This window comes from Ambystoma mexicanum, chromosome 1p (genome assembly GCF_040938575.1).
Source record: "Ambystoma mexicanum isolate Mex_15411 chromosome 1p, UKY_AmexF1_1, whole genome shotgun sequence".
Lineage (NCBI taxonomy): Eukaryota > Metazoa > Chordata > Amphibia > Caudata > Ambystomatidae > Ambystoma > Ambystoma mexicanum.
Genome location: NC_090921.1, coordinates 980,858,770 through 980,882,036, shown reverse-complemented (window position 1 = coordinate 980,882,036; position 23,267 = coordinate 980,858,770). Strand labels below are relative to the sequence as shown.

At 48.1% G+C, this 23,267-nt stretch overlaps 1 protein-coding gene across 2 annotated transcripts in view; it reads right to left on the bottom strand.

The window, feature by feature from the left end:
* KATNB1 (katanin regulatory subunit B1) overlaps nt 1-23,267 on the bottom strand; it is a 944,775-nt gene that overhangs the window by 695,656 nt on the left and 225,852 nt on the right. The gene's annotated exons all lie outside the window — the stretch shown is intronic.

The window sequence follows — 23,267 nt, the reverse complement described above, 5'->3', positions numbered from 1 at the left end:
TATCTGTAGACTTTATGGCAAGAAGGCACAAATAAATCTATGGTTTCTGCAATGAGAATCCTATCCCACATCCAGGGAAAGATTGCTCAAGGTTTAGAAATGATGGTCCAATTTCTTGTTGACGTAAAGAAAATGCTTGAATTCTTTGTTAGGAGGTTGAATGTGGTGATGTCACATCTGGTACATAAGAATCAGGTGGTATTTGTTGCTTTGCGGAATAGTTAAGAGAATCTGCAACCCTTGCAGCAAATAGTGTAGAGGTAGAAAAGGCATGTGGTTAGCTGGCAATTGTTAAACACATTAATGGAGAAACTGGGATTTAGAAAGCTGCTTCATGCATGCCTTCAGCAAACTCTAGATGGGTGGCAAGGTAGAGGTGTCCGAATGGCATAATCACAGAGCCCCTTCAGAGATCACTGTGGTACAAGGTAGGAATGCCTTTTCCCCCCACTGCTCTCGGAAGGCTCATGTAGCCCCGGATCGTGGTCTTCTTACTGCAGCACTCCATTGTCTGTGTAATAAGGCTGCAATCAGACTGCTCCCCTCATTGTGCTACTTCTCGGTCCCCTTCCAACTCTGCTTTTCTGCATTCCTGCTCTTCATCACCGAGTTCACCCTTTTTTGCTCCGTGTGTGTCACACCGCCAGTCTTCTGTGCTACTCAAGGCGCATCTACTAACTCTGCAGCCTTTCCGTTCTCTCAGAGGTTTTCTTTCACTGGGACATCCCTGGAACCTCTGCTTCTTAACATTTTTCCCACAGTAGATGCCCAGTTAGAGCCATCCTTTTGCTTGCCTTTTGCCCTTTCTTTCCTTTTTATCTGCTCATCCCAGCCTCCTGCTGCATGGTCCCCCACTCCTGCTCCCTTACTATTCCCCAAAGTATGCAGTAAGAATGTTGGTTGTATGCGAGCCGCAACACAATGACATGCTGCCAGAGCCACTTGCGTGTGCTATTAAAGTTAGGATCAAAATGAAAGGGTTTGGAGATTGTTTATCCAATGTTTTGGTTGCAAATAATCTCTTTGTGCTTGTATCAGATCCTGAAGCTTCGTCTCAAACCTCTACTGTGTTTTTTTAATGTTATTTCTATTTGGTTCTTTTCTTTTTCTACAGAATGTGTACAACGAAAACCCAACTCCCCCCCCCTCCCTCCCCGTAAGGTGGATGTCCACTTCCACGATATAGTTTACACATACACATCAACAGCAGATATCAAGAATACACAGACGTTGTAGGCAGTGTTGTAAGGCAGCCAACTGTAGCACCACAAATGTAGTACATTTTTGCTTTGAGTTATTACGCATAGCAGATTCAAATGTTATTTATTTATTTTATTTATTTGTTTTATTTTATTTATTTATATTGCGCACCTAACCCCTGAAGGGGTAGCAAGGCGCAGAGGGAACACGAGGATTGCAAAGCTTGGTTACATGCAGGGGAATGAAGTCCAGCCGTGGTTACAATGCTGGACAAGTCAAAAAGAAACAATGCACGCCGATGAGGCATAGTTTACAGAAATATACAATATAGGCAATACTATATACAATACATCGGTTGTCTCATGGAAGGTATCTACACTGAACAGTTGACAACCTAAATATACATATTTACAATCATAGTGGTGGAGCATCAGGGCAGCAAGAGAGCATGAGGTTGTTATGTGTCGTGAGTCTTGAGCCAGTGGATGGTCTTAGTTTCTGAATAGGCAGTAGGGGAGGTCCTCCCTGCAAGGAGGTGGAAGGGAGTTCCAGTATTGTGCATAGAGCGTTTAAACCTGGGCACCAGGAGGAGATTGGAGTTGGTCATTCTAGAGGGGCGAGAGGAGGTAGGTCTGGTGAATCTAGTGATAAGGTATTGAGGGGCTGCTTGGTGGAGGCATTTGTGGGTCAGGGAAACCGATTTGAGGAATATTTTGTCTTTGGTAGAAAGTCAGTTGACAGACCTTCTAGAATCAGAAATGTGGGCTTTCTTTGGGATACTGAGGGCCGCTCTTAGGGCGTTATTTTGAAGGATCTGAATTTTCTTTGTGATCTATTTGTTGCATCCTACATATAGTGCGTTGCAGTAGTCCAACTTGGACAAGATCAGAGCCCTGGCTAGGGTGATACAGTTAGACGGAGAGAGAAAAGGTTTGGCTGCTCTGATGAGTTTGCATGTATAAGATGTGGCGGATGCCATAGCATTAACTTGTTTTTTAAAAGTGAGAGTGGAGTCTAGGTAGAAGCCAGGGGTTTTGACCTCCTTAGCTACCGTGTCTCAGATTCAGTCTGATCCTTGTTATCTCCACCAACCCCCTCCTCACCTGAAGTCTTTATGGCTGAGGTACCGTCTGAATCAGAGTCCCAGGATTCATCCGTTGGTATCTCCTTTCTTTTCTGTCTCCAAGAGTCGCTGGGCTTCTTGGGCGTCCTTACTCCTGGTTTGGTGCGATGGGTATGGGCTCCACTAGAGGCCACTTTGCCTGAGATGCAATTTGCCTGGCAGTGGGGACCCCAGGGAGCCCACCCCAGACCAGGGAAAAAGCCTTGCCGAAAAAACCCTGGTAGGTTGTGATATCTTGCTGGGACTACTGGTCCCAGAATGCCCTGAGATACTGAAGGAGTAGGCAAAGTCCACAATGGCTCCAGATATACACCAGCAGCAGCAGCAGGATACTAGGAGTCCGGAGGGCTAGGTTGCAGAAGAATATCAGGTTCCTCGCAAGAACTGCGAGTTAGGAAAGAGGGAGTTCCAAGAAGGTAAGGTAAGCAGTAGACAGCATACAGCGGAACAGCCGTCCGAGAACGGCAGAAACGGAAAGGGGAAGCCGTTCGGAAAGCGGCCAGGAGGAAAAAAGGAAAAATAACACACGAGCGCTGGGAAACACTTTCCAAAACACTGGAAGTTGCAACGCAAGTGCGTTAGCAACTTCCGGGAATATAAAGTCAAAAGACTAGAACGCGCATAGCGATTCCAGGGAAGGAGTCCGTCTTCTACCTTCTTTCCAGTCTCCATCTTGGGTATAGTCTCCACGGCGGGCGAGTTGTGACACCGTGATCTTATTGTTGTCAATTACGAGGGAGGTGTAGTTTTGGTCTAGTTTGTTAAGGTTATGTGCGGACCCTAGAATGAGGAGTTCTGTTTTGTCATCTTTCAGGCATAGACCGTGTGAGTCCATCCATGCCTGGATGATGAGGTACACTTTGTTGACGAAGGCCAAATCCTTGTCATAATCCCCCGTCAATGGGATGAGGATCTCGGTATCATCGGCATAATTAGGTAGGTGATACCCAGACCATCTAGATCATCAAAAAGGGGCTTTGTGAAGATGTTGTACAGGGTCGGGGAGACGCAAGATCCCTGAGGCACACCACAGGTGATGGGTGTTGGGTCGGCTGCTACTAGTAGGGAAAAATACTCATCGTGCGGTTATTTAGAAAGGATTGGATCCAGTCAGTTGCCTCTTGAGAGAAGTGGGCGGCTTTTTGAAGGTGGTCCCATAGGATCTCGTGGCCGACCAGGTCGAAGGCAGCCGAGAGATCAAGAAGTAGCAGTAGTGCCACCTTACCCTGATCTCTCAGCTCATCTATCTGTGCCTTAAGATCTAGGAGTGCGGTTTCGGTGCCGTGTTGAGGCCTGAAGCCCGATTGACTCCTAAGAGATGGAAGTGCTCAATGTAATGTTGGATTTGTTGGTATGCTATTTTGTTGAGGATTTTAAGAAGGAATGGTACTGTAGTGATAGGGCGGTAATTAGTGGGAGTAGAGGGATCTAGATTTGGTTTGGTAATAAATGGTGCAAGATCACAACCCGCGTCCTTTATCAAATGTGCGGGGCATAGGTCCCCATGGCAGTTCGAAGGCTTGAGGGTGAGAATGACCTTTTCTACCTCTTTGGTGGATACTCTCTGGAAGTTAAAATGGGGAATGTGCACAGGGGGTGTGTCTGAGTTGGGTGTATCTTTTTATCTTTTTAGGGGTGGGGATACTAGGTTTGGTGGAAGAGAGAAGGGAATCTTTTTTAATGTTTATCTTTGTCTTGAGAGAGGAGATTTTGTTAGCTAAGGCATTTTGTATACCCGTGCACCAGTTTTTATCCTTGAGGCACGAGTCAGGAGCTTGGATGGGAGATTCAACCTCTTTTAGTATTGTAAAGAGCTCTCTGGTGTTGGATTTGGCTTGTGAGATTCGAGTACTTTAGGACATTTGTTTGGCCAGGATGATTTCTTTTTTATAATGAGAAGCTAGTCTATTCATGTTTTTCTGAGGGAAGTGATCTCCAAATTTTTTCACAGTGTCGCTTTTCCTGTCTGAGGGCTTTAAGATGAGGAGAAAACCAGGCGTTGATGTGTTTTCTAGGTTTGCTCTTTTTTAACTTCAGTGGGGCCATGGCATCAAGAGATGAGAGCATGACTATTATATATGTCTACCATCATTAAGGGATCTGTGTGGTCCAGAATGGCATTCAAGGTCGGTGCGATTAATGGGATCAAATTTTCAGGGGTGATGTTCTTTTTATTTCTAGTCTGGACAGCTGGAGCTATACTGTCAATTTGCGCTGGTGTCGCCTCTAGGGTGAACGAGATCAGGTAATGGTCAGTCCAAGGCTGTGGAAGTATAGAAGAGATCAGGACTGGGCAATTGTGCACAGCTAGCCAGTCCAGGGTTCTACCTTTGGTATGAGTGGGCTAGGTGGCCAGGTAAGAAAGTAACATGTTCTTCGAAGGGATTGGTGCCTCCGACGTATTTCACATCTATGACAGACTCCCAAAGCAGTACCAACGTATGGAGGAGGGAAAAGAATTTAGAATTTTAGAATGCCCAATTAAATTGCAGAATAGAGGACCGCCGTGCAAGTCCAGCCCATGGACAGAATCCAGGGAGTAGTGTTTTACAAAAGTATGGACAGAGGCCCATGTGGCTGCTTCAAAAATGTTACGAATGGGAACACCCCTCTGCAGAGCAGTAGAGGCTGCCACACCTCTAGTAGAATGGGCCCGTAAAGCTACCAGAGGGTCCTTACCCGCCAAGCGGTAACATTCAGAAATTATCAAGATAATCCATCTAGACAAAGTCTGCTTATTAACAGCTTGTCCCAAACGCCTTCCAGCGTATCCTACAGAGAGTTGATCGTCCACTCTGACCCGGGACATGCGTGAGATGTAGAACCTTAAAGCTCTCCTAGGATCCAACCTATGGAGCCTCTCCTCTTCCTTACTGTCATGACCCTTGCCCCTGGCCCTCACTGGTAAGTCAGCCTTCCAGTTAGGGCCAGGTCAAAGGCCTTAAAACCTCATCCAAGACTCTCTTGGAGTCAGTCCTGGCACCTTTGGCGCCAGGCTCATAATCATCTTGAAGACCAACATTAGAATGGGACTACTTCTTGGGAATATTTAATATTTAACTTGGGGGGGGGGGGGGTTTCAGCCATCATGGAGGCACACATAGCTCAGTTACAAGGAACTGAGCTATGCGGTCTAGTCTTTTGGGTGTGGCAGGCCTGGGACTATTTTACCTGGACTACTTTAGCTGAGACTATTTAAACCGCACCCAAACAGCAGAACATGCTTTGCGTTATTCTGCTGTGGGCAGCGTAACGCTCACAGTGTCCAGTTCTTTGATGCCAGTTTACCTGAAACCAAGGACCTGCAGAGAGAGAAAGAACACTACGAAACTTACCTGGAACAGTATCCTGTCTTCAATCCATCGGGGACTTCAATTCCATTCACCTGAAGGTACGAACTCCATCATCCGGCACTGCATGCATCCTGGAATACCATAACCTGAAAAGAGGAGAAAGAAAGACAGCATTAGTAAATGTTTACTCATGTTTCCTCCCGAATGAAGAAAGCCACACAATTCTTACCTGGGTAGTCATCTCCTGGTCAGTATCATTGCTGGAACATTACGGCACTCAGCAAGGAACATCGCAACCTGCAAGGAGAGAAAAGACACAGGTTAGTAATATAAAAGGCGAAACAGCGCTGCGCATTACTCACTGGACAGCATTGCGCACACCGCGCTTTAGCCTACCGGCCCATGCTCATCTTCAAACTGCATGAAAACACCAAAATGCCTTTCCATACCTAAAATGAAAGAAGCAAGACATTATTATTCGAACTAAGAGGAACATAACAATTGCATATAAAGACTGTAAAGCAGCAAACCTACGGAGTCGCAGCAGGCCAGGATTCCCACAGAGGGGCGTACACCAGTGAAGTAACTTGGTCGCTGCTCGCCCCCCACATCTAGGTGCCCCTGCCACGAGGAGCAGGACTGAGAATCCACCTTTTACAATATTAAGGCAAGGAGAAGGCCCAAGGGGGGAGGAAGGAGTTAAGGCCAAGGGAGGCGGGAAAACAAAGACAATCTGGTATTGAATCCAGCTCTCCTATATTGCAGACCCATCTTTAACCAGAGAGCCCACTGCAGAGATCTCCTCCGCAGCCTGGCCTCGGCACCAGGAGAATGCAGGATGCCATGAGGCCGAGCAACATCAAGAACTCGAACGCCGGGAGACTCTGGGCATGTTGAAACTTGCGCACCATCTGCAGAATGTGATGAGCCCTCACCTGGGGAGGAAAACACTGCCCCAGGGATGTGTCGAGCACTGCTCCGATGAACTGGAGGCACTGGGTTGACATCAAGTGAGACTTGTTGAGGGAGAAGCCCAACCTGTGAAGGCAGTGGCAGGTGAATGACAGATGATCCAGGACTTGTTCGGGAGAGCGCACCCTGATCAACCAATCGTCCAGGTAGGGGTAGACATGAATCCCCCCCTTTCCTGAGATACGCTGCCACCACCACCATGAGCTTGGTGAAGACCCTCGGGGTGGAGGTCAATCTGAACGGCAGGACCCGAAACTGAAAGTGCGAGTCGCCAACCGCGAACCTCAGGTACTTTTTGTGCTTGGGATGAATCGGCACATGAAAGTTAGCGTCCTCAAGGTCAAGAGACACCAACCAGTCCTGAAGTTGAAGGGCATGGAGGACTTGAGAGAGAGTAACCATCTTGAACTTGTCCTTCCTGAGGAGCTTGTTCAAACCACGCAAGTCCATGATGGGTCTCAATCCCCTGTCTTTTTTCGAAATAAAAAAATATGGGGAATACCATCCCTTGTTCCTCTCCGCTACAGTCACCAGTTCTATGGCGCCTTTCTCCAGCAGGGATTCGTTTTCCTACGCAAGGAGCGGATCCGGACTCTTCAAAGAGAGATTCCCTGGTGGATTGTCGTGAGGCCTCTGCCGGAAAGGAAGACAGTAGCCGTGGGCTATGATCTCCAGAACCCACACATCTGAAGTAATGGCACGCCAGTCTACAAGATGCTGCGTCAGCCTTCCCACAACCGGCGAACCATGGGACATGGCCTCATGACTGAGCTGAAGCGGCTGCGGCAGTGCCTGAGGGCAAAGAGGCAACTGCTCGAGCAGCCTTGGCACCTCGAGTACCCTGTTTTCCACCTCAGGTACTCCTATGTTGGCCCCTTTTACTTGCAGCTCCCCTCAATCTACCAAAGGTAGATTAGTATCGAAAGGAGCCTCCCCCCTCCATTGCTGTCCCCTAGGACAAAAAGGCAGAGGTTGGCGGACTGCAGCGCTCAGCGACTTGGCTACAGCTTTTGAGGTCTGCAACCTCTCAAGGCTCTTGTCAGCCTTGATGCCAAAAAGATGTTCATCAAAGGGCATGTTGAGAAGACGGGCTTGTACATCCGGAGCAAACCCGGACTTCCGCAACCACGCAAATCTGCGCATCACGGTGCTCACTGCCATGGACTGGCTGACACAGTCTGCCACGTCCAGACCCGATTGAACAGATTCACACATGGCATCCTTGCCATCCTGTACAAGGGCAAGAAAGCCATCCCGTTAATGTTCAGCCGCTAACGAAACAATTTCACAGAGTGTGAGTGGAAACGTGCTAAGGCACAAAGAGAGTTGGCTGCTTTCAAAGCCATACCCCCTGAATAAAAGACTTTCTTCGCCCAACCATCAAAATGTTTGTCGTCCCTATCAGGAGGGATGGTAGGGTACGACGCCTGTTTTGCTGCGGCCGTAGCCGCCTGCACCACCAAACTCTCCGGAGTAGGGTGCATGGACAAGTAGCCGGGGCTGCCACTGGCTGGGCGGTACTTTTTCGGCAACGACTTACCCACTGCTGGGAGACTCTCCGGGGCAGTCCAAGCCGCCGCCACCATTCTTTGCAAGGCCATATGGAATTGCAGTACCGGGTCAGTTGGTGAACCTTGGTCCAAGATATCTGTCAGGTCCTCCTGCAGAAAATCTACTGATGGCGCAGACACCCTCGACATGAGGCGCCTGTACGAAGAGTCCGCATGTGTACCAGGCTCAGGCCTGCCAAACTCAACCTCCGGGGAGGTATCAAGACCACTGGCGTTGTGCAAAGACTGACGCAGGTCTTCCATCTGGCTATGACCAGATAATAGTTAGTCAGGAACCTCATCAGGAACCAAACCTTCATCAGACCCTTCATCCACCTCAGAAATATAATCAAGAGGCTGGAATAAATCCTTGGATGAGGGCACAGAAAAAGGGACAAACACATTTTTCGACTTAGCCAGAGCCTTCCTCAGGATTTCAACCGGTCTCCGGGGTACCTCCGATAAAGCATCCTCGAAAGGCGTCAAGGGCATTGACGGAATCGGCGTCGACGTAGAGTGTGGCGCCGATGGCTTCGACACAGGCCTCGAGGGCGGTGCCCCGATCGTGTCCTTCAACGGCCTTGGCGCCAATGGCATTGATGGCTTCCTCGGAGGCAGAGCCTCGAGAGAGTCCCTCGACGGACATGGCGCCAATGTCGTCGACGTCTTCTTCGAAGACCTCACAGGCTACGACGGTCTCGGGGACGTCGAGGACCGGGACCTGGAGCGGGTTTGGCTAGAGCGATCCACCTTGTCCGATCGGGACCTCAAAGGCTCCCGATGATCGCCCCGACCACCCGAGCCCGAAAGCGTGCGAGCGGTGGTCCTAGCACGTTCCCTGCCTGCTTCTTTCGAAGGCACGGATGGAACGGAGCCCTGCGATTGAAAAATCGGCATCATCTCCATACGAAATGCATCCCATTCCGCAGGAGAAGAGTGCTTGTTGGGACAAGCAACCCGCCGACGGGCAGCGTCCTCGGAGGAGGACAGGGAAGGCGACCGGTGACGGCGCTTCCGCAAGTGCCTCAAAGAGGCAGTGGAATGACGGGAACCACTCCGGGACCGAGACCCCCTGGACTTACGCCGACGACGTAGAGAGTAGCCTCTCGAATCGTTGGTCGAAAGCCCAGCGGATTTCGACTTTCGGGGATTGGAAACCCTGCCGACAGAAAGCTTCTTCTTCCGCTCCTGCAAGGCCTTCGATGTTAACGACTGGCAAACATCACAATCATCCGTGGCGTGGTCCTCACTGAGGCACCAGAGGCAGGCGTTGTGCGGGTCCGTAAGTGACATCTTGGAACCGCAGTCTCGACACTTCTTGAATCCCGGCCGCGGGGTAGAAGACGAAGATATGATATCTTCACAAACAAGTTTGAAGTACCGATAGAATAACTCAGAAGAATCGAGGCGCGCTGAGATCTCCGAAGCTAACACGTTCTCGGAAAAAACAGAACTGAGGCTACGGGCGTCGAGCGCCCTACTTATAACGGTGACGTCGGCTCGACGGAGGCCCTAGAGGACAGCGCATCGACGTCATCGCCGAGGACGCAGAAAATTTTCCAAAGCAGCACAGCTGTGGTGATTACCTGTGATGTGGAATACGTCAGAGGAACCAATACCTTCGAAAAGAGATTTTGCTGGTTAGTTTTACCCCCAAGCAAGCAATGCTACCATTGGCGGATCTGAAGGGAGAACACCTGCGCAAGGCGGTAGTTCGTTCCTTTGTTAGGCCCAGTTCTAGCACGTCTGACTTAGCCATATTTATTTTTAGCCCAAATATTTTTTCTTGTTCCCTCCAGTATTGCCACTAGCGCCGGGATCGACGTTTCCGGTTCCACCGGTGTCATCAGCAAGTCGTCTGCGTATGCTGCTGTCTTATGCATTTCACCTCCGAACGGGTACCTTTTATGTTTTGGTCTAGTCAATTGAAGCTAGCAGTGAATCTAAATAGATTGCATATAAGTGGGGAGATAGAGGGCATCCCTGTCTTGTCCCATGTTCTATTTGTATTGTGTCAGATAGGTGCGCACTGATGGATAACTATCGATGGGTTTTTATAATTAGCTACTACCATTCAAATATAGTTTGATCCAAACCCCATGTGTTTCATTACCTGGATAAGATATGTCAATCCTACCCCATTGAAAGCCTTTTCGGCGTCTAGAGACATCAATGTCGCTGGGATCTGTTTGATTTCTGATTTCTCTGTAAGGTGTAGGACCTTTTTCGTGTTATCCCAAGTTTGTCTCCCAGAAATAAAGCCTGATTGGTCTTGTCCCATCACATATGGCAGTACGCATTTTAATATGTCTGCCAGGATCCCAGTATATATTTTGGCATCAATGTATAAAAGCGCAAAGGGCCAATATGAACTGCAGCTTGTTAGGTCTTTATTCGGTTTCCCAAAGAGGATCACCTTCACCTCCGACAGAGCGTGTTATTCTCTCCTCATGGCAGAACAAATTGTATAATTTCGTTAGGAATGGTGCAAGGTCTTTACGTAGCAATTTGTGGAAGACCGCCGGGTACCCATCTCGGCCCGGCGCTTTATTGCTAGGGAGTACCTTTGTCATCTTTTCTACCTCCTCCTCTGTTATTTCCCTTTCCAGGGTTTCCCTATCTTCCGGGATCACCTTAGGCATATGTACCTTGTCTAGGTATTCCTGTATCATTTGTTGATTAGGTCGCTCTGAGGAGTGGAGCTGTTTGTAATAGGTCGAGAAGGAGTTTTATGATGTCCTCGGATTCTGTTCATACCGTGGCATCTATTTGCTTTATTCCATGCTTACTACTTTGTTGTTACAAAAGTCTTGCTAACATTCTATCTGCCTTGTTTGCCTTGATGTAGTATCGCTGTTCAAGATTGAGTAATGATTTCTCTGCCCTGCCTGTCCGTAGCAGTTCTAATTGTCTATTGATGTATTTTAACCTGCTATAATTCTCCTTGTGATTTTTTCTGCTTATTCTCTTTGGGTATTTCTCAGTTTGGCCTTCATGTCATTTTCTAGCATGTCCTTCTGTCCTTCTCTTTGGACCTTTGTGAGATGAGAGATATTATTTCCCCCTGAGCACTGCCTTAAAGGCGTCCCAAACATTGTCCGTGGGGCTCCTTGTGTGTTATTTATTTTAAAGTAATCTTTTTTCGTCACTCAGTGTTTCTTATACTACTGTGTTGTATATTAGTTCTCTAGGCAGCTTCCATGACCACAACGGGCTACACAGTCTCATCCACCTTAACTGAACTCTTTTGGGAGCATGGTCAGACAGAGAAATCGGGTCTACCCGCATCTCCATCAATGACCCTAGTACCCTTGGCGTTCCCCAGGCATAGTCTATCCTGGAGAATGTACGATGAACATGGGAGAATCATGTGTACCCTGCCTCATTCCCTTTTTTTGGCTCTACAGAGGTCTTTCAGCACCACATCTGCAAGCTTATCAAGTAAGGTGTTCGACGGGCCCTGACCCCTGGTGGTCACTTGGCCACTCCTATCTTTCCCGGGGTCCCAGGCTAGGTTAAAGTCCCCAGTCAGGAGTATCTCCCCTTACGCAAAGCTTTCCAGCTTTACCAGGACCTTATATATAAAAGCATCTTGTCCCGAGCTGGGGGCATTATAAGGTTCCTATAATTAATAATGTGCTCTCGAGGAGAATTTGGAGGAATATGCCTATACCATTCTGGTCTACTTGAGTGTGGAGTACCTTGGCCCCCAGCATATTTCTGAGGCCTATGAAGACCCCGGCCATTATATTTTTAGCATTTGCATTGTATTTTTGTGACAACTGGTGTATGTGTAGCCTGGGACTGTCTCCCCTTTTAATGTGAGTCTCCTGTAACAATATGATGTCCGCCGCCCTTGTGTTGATTTGTGCTCCCAGTTTGTTCTGCTTTACTGGGGTTTTTAGGCCCCATATGTTATGTGAAAGAATGTTTAATGGTAATGTCACTGCAACTGTGTATATTCTTTTGGCCCCCTTGCATTTGGTTCACCCGACGTCTCCATGAAGTCGGCCACTGTGTTCCTTTATTCCCCGTTCCCTCTTCCCCCCCCAGCCCCCAAAAACAACTTTTTCCCCCTCCCTTCCCGGTCTAGGCTCAACATCCTGCGATTCATCCCTGGGGACTTGGGAACCAGGCCACGTTTTATCCCGGATAAATTAAGGTTACGCTAACCTTCTAAAGATTCCAAATAGTAACCCGATTTCTGCCACGCCTGTTTAAACCAGCTGGATCTCCTCCTCAATCTCCTCCTCCTCATCCTCCTCCTCATCCTCATCCTCATCCCCATCCCCATCCCCATCCTCATCCCTAGGATTGAGAGGCCTTCGGTGCATGTTATGGCCCTCTGTTGCTTCCCATGCCAAGAGAACAGTAAACCAAAAAGGGGATCTACATTTGTAGGGGATTTTGTTATCTATTAGTGCCTTCGTCACTGGACCATTGCTATTCTTTTCTGTAGTGTAGTCGCCACCAGGTCTTGGAACAGGATGACTTGTGATCCGTTTATTGTGATGAAGTGACTGTCCCCTTGCCTGGCTCTTCCTAAGAGGCCAGTGCCGCCAGCACGTCTCTCAGTCTATCTTCCGGTCCCGACCTTTTGGGGCCTATCCTATAAATGCGGTCAATCCGAATATCCTCTGGAGGGGATTCTGTCAAGCAAGTTGCGAAGCATTGTTCCACAATTAGTTTTAGGTCTGCATCTGTGTTAGTCTCCGGTAGGCTTTCGATTCTTATGTTTGGCTTTTTGGAACGATTCTCAAGGTCTACCGCTTGGATTTCCAAATTGTGCATTGCAGTGGCGAATTGTTCCAACAGGTCCGAGTTCTGTAGAACTTTGCTGGAAATTTCAGACAGACCCTGTTCTGTAACGTTTACCCTGTTTCCCAGGGTGTTGATTTCTTCCCCAACCTCTTTCAAGGAACTTTTAAGTTCTTCTTTCAGGCCTGCCATTTGATCTTGAAAGGTTGCCGTCATCCTTTCCTCCATGCCCTTAAGGCAGTCTTTCAGGTCTTCCTTGCTGAGCACCATGTCGCTTGTCTCCTGGGGACCCTCGCCTCCCTTGTGGTGTTTTTCTGTCTCGCTTGCTGAATCTTCTGGGTTTTGCCACCAGCACCGTTCGAGTTGGCCCCTTTTTATGTCCTTATTAGCTCTGTGCAGTGGTGCAGTCTGTTTCCTTTTCAATCTTGGCATCTGAGTACAATGAAAGGTCTTCAAGAGCTGCTTGAGATCTCCCCGTATCTCGCTGTATGTCAGGAGGCCCTTGACTGCTACTTTTGTCAGCCTAATGGTGCTTTCCAGGGGCTTCCCAGGGTAGGGTTACGTATGTTGTTGCTGAAATTGGTTGGCCCACACCACGCTTTAGTTGGCTGTTAAATTGCAGCTCTCTCTGTGGGCTCGCTGTGGTTTGACAGACTCAATGCTCCAAGTGTTGCCCCCAAGCTCCTTATGATCAGCCTTGTTTATGCCAGACTGACTGTGCATCCGGGCCTCAACGCTTGACTTCCTTATTTGTTTTCTTTTTGCTATTTTCCCCATCTGTTATGGCTTAATGGGATCCGCTTCTTTCTCTTATGGCAGGAGGAGGGTGAATGCCTTGGAGCGCTGCGGGGCATTTGTTTTGTTTTTATTTTTGCACCTGGGGGCCAGAGTCAACGATTCCAAACCATGCGAATGGGGCGCCCGGGCCGCCTTGTCTCGACAAGACCCCTTTTTCCACACATTTTGTCCCCCGATCCCTGCACGCACTTCCGTCCTTCACTGTCTCCCTTGTTTTGCCCAGCGCTACTGTCTGGGGGTTGCCGCCCCTCCTCCCTCTCCTCACCCTGCGTGCCCCTCCAGCAGCTCTCCTTTCCGTCTCGGTGTGCTTTTGGTCCACTATCTCCGCTTTCTCCGAGAAGGCCGCGTTCACCTCACCGAACCCTCTTCACTGCAAGGGCCTGCCCTCTGCTGCAAGGAAGCTGCTCTCTGATGTTCTGGGGATGCCGCTTCCATCCGCTTCCCTACCAACCCACGGTCCTGGCGCTCTTCTGTTACTGGTGACAGCGTTTCCCGCATTTGCTTCTGCTAGCTCTGTCTCCCGCGAGGGCTGGGGTGTTGATGTATCTTTCACTCCTCTGCTGTCCACAACTCCACTTTACGTCGTCGAGAGAAAGTTCCTGCCGCATAACATCTTTCCAGCTTGCTTTGTGGCCACCTTTATTATGGCCCGGCACAGAGCTCAGGGAGGTGTGACTTCACTCTACGACAGCCATCTTGGAATCCCTCAACTGACATTTTGAGGACTATTGCTGTAGCCTGCCATACTGCAGGACCAGTACCAAAACAGCAGCCCTGGCCCACCACTTGTGGCATTTTCTGGCATTTGAGTTCATTGCTGGGAGCGAAGGATAATCTGCCTTATCACACAGGCCTGACAATAAGCAGTGGGGTGAGGGGTTGTCCTGGTCCAAAACCATTGACAATGGCAATTGTGAAGTACCCAATCAAAGATTGAATGGTAAGTTACTTCACAAGGACTATTTAGCCTTGCATCCAATTTCATTGGCAAAAATGTTATTGTTAGTAACTTTAGTAAAAAAAATTAAATAAAAAAAAAAACTGACAGAACTTAGGAAAACGCACCTAGGGTGAACAGGGTTGCACCTCTTAGGATCAGCCTGAACTACCCCACGCATGGTAGTGTGACGAGCAGCCATGCTTAGTCTAAGGAAGAGTAGGGCTGTAGTTAGGTACAAAGAACTCATGTATACCTTGGTCCAAGAAAACACTCACACACTTAGAACTTATATATAAATTGCCATTTATTATAATAATAATAATAATTTCGCATTTATATAGCGCTACGAACCCTCAGGTATCTGGGCGCTGCTTGTTATTACCCACGGTGTGTGGTGCTCATTTATCAACCGCAGAAGAATTAAAGGCAGAGTTTGGCCCTGCCGGGATTCGAACCTACGTTAGCAGGCTCTGCACAGATCTCAAAGCGAGCGCTCTACTCGCTATGCCACTTATATACTCAAAGGCACACTGTTAGAATACTAAAGTTAAGGTAAGTACGGCATGACAAATATACAGTGTAGGATCACTTGCAATACTTTTTCAATGGGGAAAATAGCTTTAGAATAGCAAATCACTTAGTAAACCAACCGGAAAAATATATGCAAACTTTCCAAACACTTAGTAACTTTGTATAACTTCCACCCAATCCTGCCTTAGCAGTCCAACCCTACTAGCTTGTGTCTCTCAAAGTTCAGATGGGCCACTGGGTCACCAGGGGCTGGAGGTTGGCCAGAAAAAGGCAGGAGGAAGCACAGTGTTCAGAGTACCAGGGTCCAGGAAGGATCACCTAAGGTTACAGGTAAGTAAAGTCGGTTGTTGCAAGTTGACTCAGGGAAGTTAGGGCGACCCCCTGAATGGGTGCCCCAAGGACCAATGTCCAAGGGCAGGTGGTTTTACCGCTGAGAGCACAAAAGGTTGTCCCCCCCAATGTTAATCTACGGAGACCTTAGGGGTAGCAAAATACAAGCTATTTTCAGTCCACAAAGTCTCAAAACACACAAGCAGACCCCAGGTAGGTTATACCAGGAGTGAACAGTACCTTGGAGTGAAGAAAGTGTTGCTGAAGGACAGTTCCAGCAGTGAGGCGACAGCTGACCCAGTCTTCGGTTCTTCGGTCTTGGCAGCTTGGAGAAGGGGACTTTGGTGGATCTGGCGACAGCACTTGTTGAGGAGGATGCCCAGCAATTGATCTTCACAGTGTTTGCTTGTTGGTGCCTTCTACCGGCTCGGTGGGCAGACGGTTGTTGAGGCGGTCAACTCTACTCTGTTTCTTGGTCCTCCCTGGCGCTAGCTTTAGTTGCTGCAGGCCTAGAGGGAGGCCCACAAGGTTGCAGATGAAACCGCGCTTGCAGGGACTATGCATAGCGATGCAGTAGAGGACCTGGGTATTAGGAGTTTGCAGACCACGGGGGTTGAAGCTCTTCTGCGAAAGGCGCAAATTGTAGGTAGTCTCAAGACTGATTAGGCCTGCCAATCTATGGGGGGGGGGGAGGAGTCTTCTTCAGATCTTCCCTGTCGATTAGCGTGACGAGGTTCACACAGCAGCTGCGACTCAAGAGGCTTTGGCGGTCGTTGGAAGTGCTGGTGACATCCTTCTCGGTTCTCCTCTTTGGATTCTTCTTGTTCCAATAGTCGACTCTAGGTTTCTGCTCCAGAGCCTCAGAATGTATCCAGGAACATCGGCTGAGTCCACCAATCATGCCCCATGCACCATTCAAACTTGGACATGGCTTCCCAAAGGGGACAGTCAGCCTCCCAGTCAAAACTGGAACTGGTTTCACTCAGGCACACTGCAGGGTGAGAAGAAGGGGGTTTTGATTGACCTCCCCCACTTCCTGTCCTGCCAGGCACTCAGCGGATGTTTGGGCTTTCCTTGCGAAGCCAGTTAAAGAAAAACGGACAAAAGGGACCTTCCCCCCACCCAGAAAGGTAGAAGAACAGGCCATCTTGTCCAGGACTTACAAGACCACCATATTTGGGTAAATGGTGTGCCTTACCAACAGCCGGCGATAAAAGTACAAAAAAGAGTTGTGTAAAAAGGTACACTGACACCGGCCTGAACAGATGGGCTTGTCACAGTAACAAAATGTTACTAGAGAGGCGGGAAAAGGGACACACTGTATCCCCTCAGCACTCCGCATAAGGTGGGGTGTGCTGATCTCGCAAGATGAAAATACAGAAAGGATAAAAAGTATCCCTCTGCCCTGGTAACTGCAAGAGCTAGTCAGAGAAAGAAAGGAAGGAAACAATGAAGGAGAAGCGCTCTTGGAGCTCCTGGCACCACTGCACAGAAGGTGCTGTGTGTGGCTTCATTAAAACGTAGATGCCTAAAAGGTGGAGGAAAGCACAACTCCAAAATGAAATACCAAAAATGGGAGAAAAAGGTTCCCTAGATCAGAGTAAAAGAAAGGGTGAATGCAAAAGTTGCTGGGGGACTCATAAGGAGTCGGAATTTCACACAAGCGAAATCTACCCCAACAGTTATGTTAGGCAAAACACGCAGCATGTTTTTTCGAAAAGATGCTACCATTTCATGGTGAATCTGATGCATCAGAAAAGTTAATTGAAATAAAGATTGTCTTTGTGAAAACGAGGTATGTGATTTGGCTTCCCATTCATTACACAGCCATGACTTCCAATGCATAACATACTGGCAATTACCCCCCAACTAATCTAAAGACGCTGCGTTTTCCAACATAACCAGCTCATACTTTTCTAGTTGCTCTCGTTTCTAATTGCATAATGGTGCAAATATCCTATTTCCCAATGTGATTTGTGTTTTTATGAATTAATGTTTAATAATTGCTGGACAACAGTTAAATACCATGATAATAAAAAGTTCATTTTCTGCCTGCGCTTTATAAGGTTAACTGCACTAAATTCATATATATCCTGAATGGCTTGCTAATATCATTTAAGTTGTGTTACATTTGAAGGTATAAACATACTGATACATTGCATGAAGTGAGCAAGTTATGTTTTATGGATGAGGTACATTATTCACCGTAATCGTATTTCTGGTGCTTGTATCTGCTTAGAGTAACATGCTCTGCATAGTCCGACATCTAGTGGAAGTTGCAGAGTATTACAAGATTTGTTTTCGAAACTCAAAAACGGATGGCGACAGGGCGTGATTAGTAATAGTATCCCTAGTGTGACGTGTACTGTACCCATGGTCCTTCACGCGTCGAGGTCCCTCAGATAGTTTTTTTCTGAAATGAGGTTGCATGAAGTATAGCGTGAGTACAGATGTTGTAAAGCAGAAACAGAAAACCCCAGAATAACATCTTTGAGCCTTCTACTCCAGTAGGGGAGGCAGTGTGTGCGCATGTGAATCTAAGCAGATACAAGCACCAGAAATACAATTACGGGGAGTAATGCATCCCTTCTGAATGCTTGTGGATCTGCTTAGATCACATGCTCTGCATAGATTAGCGAGCAGTATCTGGTGGAGGAGGTGGGAAGTTAGAAGGTACAGCGGCAAAGATGTTTTAGGACCGCTTGTCCCACCTGTGAATCTGCTTTAGAATGTGTGTCAACGTTCGGATGGAACTCCATGTAGCAGCTTTGCATATGGAGTCTAGAGAGACGTTTGCAATGAAAGCTAAGGTAGCCCTTGTACCTCTGGTACAGTGTGCCCTTGGTGTAAAAAGTAGAACCTTTTTGGATAGGAAATAGAGTTGTATGCATCTGACTATCCATCTGCAGATGGCCCCCATTGGTATATGATCGCCTTCTCCAAGGTCTGTTATCCTTAGGGGTTTTGTTTTGTTCACATAGTACAAGACCGCCCTCCGTACATCAAGTGTATGGAGGCTTCTTTCTGCCGAGTTTGAAAGATTCTGAAAGAAGGTGAGAAGTTCTATGGACTGGTTTACATGGAACTTTGAAATGAACTTTGCCCTTGTGTATGATGGCAATGAGGTCTTGTACCAATAAAGCCTGTAGCTCACTGACTCGTCTTATGGAGGTGATAGCTACCAGGAATGCAGTTTTATAGGTAAGATGCTTTAGGCTGGCCTTGTGCATAGGCTCGAAGGGTGGCCCCATGAGCTTGGAGAGCACAACATTGTGATCCCAACCCAGGGGAGGGTTGGACATTGGGGGGTATAGCCTCTTTACCCCTTCCATGAATGCCTTGTTGATGGGGACTTTTCCACCAGGACACCTTGTTCTGTGAAGTGGTGTAAGCCGATAGGGCCGCCAGATGTACCTTTAAGGAATTGAATACTAGGCCGGAGTCTAGAAAGTTAAGCATGTACTGTAGAATTTTAGCTGGAGAACATTCTAATGGGTTTAGTGATTGTGATGTGCACCATATTACAAATCGTTTCCACTTATTAAAATAACAGTGCCTGGTGTCGTGCCTCCTTGCAGATACCCATATAGCTTTGTGGAAGGTAAGTGGCCAAACTCTATGACTTAAGGAGCCAAGCTGCCAAGTTCATTGATTGTGGGCGTGAGCAGAGAGATGCCCCCTTGTGTTGTGTCAACATGTTGTACAGGCACAGGAGCTTGATTGGGTCGAGCATCGCCAGTTTAAGCAGATGTGGAAACCAAGGCTGTCTCGCCCACATAGGAGCAACCAGCATTAGGGTTACTTGTTCCTGGTACATCTTGTGCACTATCCTGCTCAGGAGTGGTGTCAAGGGAGGTAAGCGTACGCAAATTCCCCTGACCAGTTCATCCACAGGGCGTTCCCCCCTTGGACCCTGGCTGGGGAAACCTGCAAGCAGAGTCTGGGCATTGAGAGTTTAGCTTGTGGCAAACAAGTCTAGTGGGGGGTGGCTCCATAGTGAGAATATTCAGTCTAGGATATCTGTCGAGTTGCCACTTGTGTTCTTCTGGTAGAGGTTGTCTGCAGAGAATTTAGTTCCCCTGGAACATGTTGGGATGTTAGAGACTGCTTGAGTGCCCACCTCCATATCTTCTGAGATAGTTTGGACAGACTTAGAGAGTGTGTGGCTCCCTGCTTGTTCAGATAGAACATGGCCATGGTGCTGTCTGTGAGGACCTGCACTGTCTGATCCTGGAGATGTTGCTGAAAAGCTTGAAGGGCTTTGAGGACTGCCAGGAAGTTGATATGTCTTTCGGCAGCGACAAGTGTCCACTGTCCATGGGCCGTGTGGTGGAAGTAGTGTGCCCCCCCCCCCCCCCAACCAGCGAGTGAGGCGTATGTAGTTAGGATTTCTTGGGCTGGAGGAGCGCGAAAAAGCTTTTCCTTTTAACAGGTTGTCCTTGGACCACCAGCAAAGAGCCTGAACCAGGGTTAACGAAATAACCACTAGATCGTCCCACTGTACACTTGCCTGAGACCACTGTTTTGCTAACCATTCCTGCATTGGACGCATGCACAGGCGCGCGTGAGGAACTAAATAAATGAAAGAGCCAATCATCCCTAGCAAGCGCATTGCTTGCGTACCGTTATCTGGCAGCATATTTCGTACTCTCTCGCTTGAGGGGAATGGTCCTCCTTTGAGTCTAGAATAGCCCCCAGAAATTGTTTTATTTGGCTAGGGATTAGACTTGATTTTTTTCTCGTTGATGGAGAAACCAAGATTGAAAAGGAGGTCTATAGTTTTTTGCATATTTAGTCTGCAAATTTGAGGAGATTCCCCAGTGATCAGCCAGTCGTCCAGATAAGGGTATACTGGGACAGACTTTCTGCGCAGGTGTGCTGCCACTACTAAGAGCATCTTGGTAAACACTCTTAGTGCTGATGCAATGGCGAATGTGAGTACTTTGAACTGGTAGTGTACTCCCGCCATCTTGAAACACAGGTATTTCCTGTGCGCAGGGTGCATTGAAATATGAAAGTATACATCTTTCATGTCCAATGTCGCCATGTAGTCCCCCGTTGCAGGAGTGGAATCACCTCCTGAAGCGTGGTCATGCAAAACAACTGTGGCTTCACATACTTTGCGGGGCAAATATCTAGTACTGGGCGCATGGTAAGGGTTTTTTTTTTGGCACAAGGAAGTATGTTGAATAGATACTGTTTTTTACCTGGTTTGCTGGGACGATTTGTATTGTGTTCTCGAGCAGCACCTTTATTTCCTCCAGCAGTATGGCTGTTTCTTCTGCTGTTAGTTTCTTCTGTCTTGGCGGGCAGTAAGGTGGTTTCCGAATCAACTTTATGCAGTACCCGCCCGCTACGGTGAACAAACCCATTTGTCCGATGTTATCCCCTCACGTGTGTAGGTGAATTGAGAGACACAGCCTCCTACTGGAGTTGCATGGGAGGGGACCTGAAATGGCACGTCACTGTTTGGGAGGGGCTGAGCTTCTAACTCTATCTCTGCCTCTTTTATTCCCTCTTTGAAAGCTGGTCGAGGAACGCTGGCCTTGAGACTGGTTCCAAGATGAGTACTGTCCTCCCTGTGAGTAGCCCGAGGAACGTTGACCGCTCTGACACCAAAATCTTTTTGAATTTGGGGATCCCCCGTTGGGAATAAGGTCTGTTAGTCAGTAGCCCAAGGGACTTAAGAGTGTCATACTCTTCCTTGGCACTCTTTAGGGCGTCCTCTACGGCCTTACCGAATAGGAAATTTGGTTCTACTGTCATGTTCAGGAGAGTTGCTTGGGTCTCTAGCTTGAACCCCGACTGCCTAACCAGGCATGCCGCATAAGGAGGGTCCTTTCGGATATGATGCGCCCCGCACTGTCCGCCGCATCAAGATTGTTCTTCAGGATACAGCTTGGGACTTGCTTGCCTTCTGAAACAGTTTAAGCAGCTGGGCCTTCAGTGGTTCTGGGACGGCCTTTAGTTGTTCAAGCTCGTCCCATTTGTGGCAGCTGTAAATAGCTAACAATTATTGCTATTGTTGGCAATTCTGGTCTGGTACGCTGCAGAGGATGCTACCTTTCTCCCAAATGTATACATCTTTTTACTCTCCTTGTCTGGCGGGACCTCTGCCGACGCCAGGGGAGTGCATGCCCTCTTTCTGGTGGTAGTAACTACCAGAGAATACAGTTTGAGCTCGCCCCTAATGTGCAGGCCTGAACAACTTTTCTATTCTTGGGGTTAACCGGTCTTGTAGGACTAAGTGTTAAGACGGATGGTTGAATACGTCTCTGTATTGATTTTAAGAGGTATGAATTGCGTGACTTCCTTTTTGTCCCCCAGGATGTTTTCCCACAAAGTCCTTATTGGCTTGTGTCTCCTCAGTGTCAATGTTGAAATGTTGCGCTGCCTTCAGTAACAATTCATTATACTGCAGTTGGTTGTTAACTGTCGAGTCTGCAATCGGCTGGTTCTGATGGTCGGGTAAATGTCGTCCTCATCGCAGTACTGGTCTTGATCCTGGCTATAGAGATACCCCCACCCTCCCCCGAGACCCTGCTTGGTCATAATATGGGTCGTGATATTGAGAACTGTCTTGGGGTGCCTAGAGCAGAGGTGCTGGGCTGTGGCTCAAGGCAGGTTTTCTTGTCAGGGGGTGGCCTTGCTGATGCCCCTTGCTGCGAGGCATCTCTGAGTACTGTTAACTGATCTGGTGTCTGTCCATAAAGTCCACAAAACAGGACATTCACCCTAAGATCTTATTGTTCTGGTGTAAAATGACATTCTGGTGGGAGGGAAGGGGTGACATCTTTAGTAGGGGTGGTTTTTGTGGGAAGGCTGTCTTTCTGGCGCATAACCCAAGAGAGGGTGCTTAAGGGAGTGGAAGACTGTCTGGGTAGCCTCGGGATTTAATAGCATGGAAACTTTGTTTTTTCAGCAACCTTGCCTTTAAAGAGATGCGCCAACATGTTTTTGAATTAGCGCTTGTATTTTTGGTGCTTTTTTAGGAGACACTGAGATGCCTTTCGATGCCTGTTCTTTGGTGCGCGAAAGGAGGGACTTTTCATATGCGATGTCTAAACACACCTTTTGTTTCGGTTTGCAGGAGCGGTCAATAGGCAAAAACCGGTCACCACATGGGCCTAAACCCGCGACGGTGTCTTTGAGAGTCGGCCATGGGAAATGTCTTTAGCGTATTTATGCTTATGTGTGCTGTGGCAGCTGGGTGTCTTCTCCATCACAGTACCACTGGCCTGCTTCATGGAGTTCCGGGGCTGCACGGATCCCAATTGCCCTCGGCGTCAGTCATGACTCTGTAGCTGCCCTCGTTGGAGTCTTCCGTCACGTCTATGGAAGCCTCTGCCTGCATAGCGTGAGCTGCCCAGCATTTCATCTGCCGATCTTTTAGGGTTTTCGGCCAGAAAAGCTGACAAGGGTTTCAATTCTTTTCGCTGTGATCCCTCGGGAGACAGTGGTTCGACACGCAGTGAGTGTCTTTCCACTCAAATTTTCGACGGCAAGAGGGACAACATTTAAATGGGGTTTTGTCCATTATCTATGAACAGGGCAGTTGGGCGAAAAGGGAAGAAAGGGGCCAATAGGATAAACATTCTCTAAAGGAGTAAGGATAGAGAACCTCCCCCCTCTCCCTCCCTACTGTAGTGGGCTGAAGCCCAAAGAGGCCCGTAAGGCTGCGTCTGGGCGTCGATAGATCAGTCGTCAACGCTGTGTGTGTTCGTCAGGAGCCGGATGAGCAGTCGTAAGAAAAGGCGCACTATAAAAGGAAA